Below are 2390 nucleotides of genomic sequence, written 5' to 3'. Positions count from 1 at the left end.
ACACACACACTTAGGAATGCTGTCTGTGAGTCACAGGAACGTCTAAGTTACACAATGCTCGAGTGTGTGGGAGTTTGAGTGAGAACAGATGTGCATAGCTGAGCCGGAGCAAGCACATATCCTCTAGTGATAACATCGACTATAACTGGGTGCGAGGGGGGGGGGGGGGGTCTGTGTTTCAGGTTACACGCTAACAATGTGAAGCCATCAGTGTTTTCAATGTAAATTTGATAAACCTGTGGAAGAGAGAGAGAGAGAGAGAGAGAGAGAGAGAGAGAGAGGAAGGAAAAGAAAAAAGACGTGAGAGTGGACAGTGAGCATGTTGTTCATGAAGTCTAAACTCTGAGTTTCCATCCCAGTTTTACACACCATGCCTTATGTTCCAACTTTAATCTTAGTACTGAAGATGATTAATAACAGACATGGTTCTCTCTTTTATCAGAACATGCACACCAACCCGGGGCAGGAATCAAACCCGGACAAAGCGACAGTGCCCAAAACTCACGCATCTCAAATGCGCTTTTGCGATTGTTAACCTAGCATAGCTCCAGATGCACGTGTTCTTACTAGTGAAAAGAATGTTGTGTTGTGCAGTTGTTGTTGGAAATGGGTCTCTTGATGGAGTATATATAATTAGGTATAATCTCTGCTTATATGGAAGTGGTCGCGAATGGGGACTGGGTATAAAAAAGGTGGCAGAACGATTCCCTACCACACCCATCACATTCCCCAGATCTTACACCACCTTTTGCCTGCTTGTTGGGGACATTAAAGAAAAGTGTGTTCAACTGTGGAGATCCACCAAGAACTGTGCCTGCATTTAGCAAGAAAATCTTCTCCCTTTGCAGGAGTCTGCAGCAGGGATCTTTGTTCCGGGAATCTGGTTTGAGAATCTGCGCGAACGTTATGAACACTGTCTACAGCGAGGCAGTGCACACACACCTTACCGTGGTAAATCAACACACTAATAGTGTGTATGTTCATTGTCTTTAAGGAGAAATATACTCACATGGACAACAAGGTAATATTGTTCAGCAACCATTTCTTTTGTCCAGCAAAAAGTTAGCAAAAACCTGAAGTAGCATCCATGCTAATAACACGAGGAAATAAAGAAGTTTCAAATGATTTACCTACCTACTTTAAAATTGAATTGTAAGTCAAAAAATCATTTAAAATATGTTAAATATGTTTAATATATGAAGGATAAGATAATGTGTTCTTTTTTGTGATCTTACGGAAATTGACATTGCATAACTTCCCGGATGAATTTTCATTCATTCAACAACTTATTCATTCGTTTTCCATAGCGCTTCTCCTGTACAGGATTATGAGAAGTCTGGAGCCCATCTCAGGAGACCTCTGGCAGGAGGCAGGGTACACTCTGGACAGGGTGCCAATCCAACACAAGGGACAAACACTCACACACTCATGAACACACTCTGGGCGATTTGTGAACATCAGTTAACCTAATCTGCATGTCTACCTAGAGGAAGAATGCACAGGGAGAAGATGCACACATGCTGTACACAAGGAGGGAATCGAACCTTAGACCATGGAGGTGTGAGGCCACAGTGCTAACCACTACACCACTGTGCCACCTTTGGATTAATTTTGATGGTAAATAGGTTCGGGTTAACTAGCACAGTTGAGTTAACTAGTACAGTATAATAAACGATGTGTGGAACAAGATGAACTTAAATAGTTTCGTGTGTAAACGCAAAAATAATGATTTTTGATAATGAGTAAAAAAAAAAAAAAACTCAGCTGGGAGAAGCAGAGATTTATAAAGCATTAAAGTTACTTCTAGTACCCCGCTTTTTAGAAAATCCTTCATGTGCTAGTTGTACCCAATTTCTCCCAGACTTCAGGATTTAGAGACTGTGTCTGTTTCATCTGCATAAACATAAAGCAAAAGGGTTTATATGGAGCATATTAGCGTCATGCAAAACACCAATCCAGGCATGGGGCCCAGGCCCTGTCTCATATACTGAGCCCAAATGGATCAGAACCGTGTCCGTCTCTGAGAAGAAGTTTTGCGGTTCCTCATGCTCGTCTGTATTATAGCAGCATGGAAGAGAGGACGAGGCTGAAAAGAGGACGAAGCTGATGAGAGGAGTCTTATCATAGCGAGTTCAGGCAGACCCTGTGGGAGTCACACTCAAAATGTTTCTAAAAGAGCAATCGGATTACTACAAGGCCATTCCCAGCTTTCCATGTTCCACCACATTTACACCCACACCCACACAAACACACATGCACACACACACAGACAGCAGGTTGGACTGTGATGTTGGAGTGCCCCCAAATGTCCTCATAATGCAACTGCAAAGAAAGTGTGTGTAAGAAACAGCAGGCGACAATACATAAAGCTTTTTAACTATCTTAAAAAT

This window comes from Clarias gariepinus, chromosome 17 (genome assembly GCF_024256425.1).
Source record: "Clarias gariepinus isolate MV-2021 ecotype Netherlands chromosome 17, CGAR_prim_01v2, whole genome shotgun sequence".
Classification (NCBI taxonomy): Eukaryota; Metazoa; Chordata; class Actinopteri; order Siluriformes; family Clariidae; genus Clarias; species Clarias gariepinus.
Note: the sequence above shows the minus strand (reverse complement) of the source record.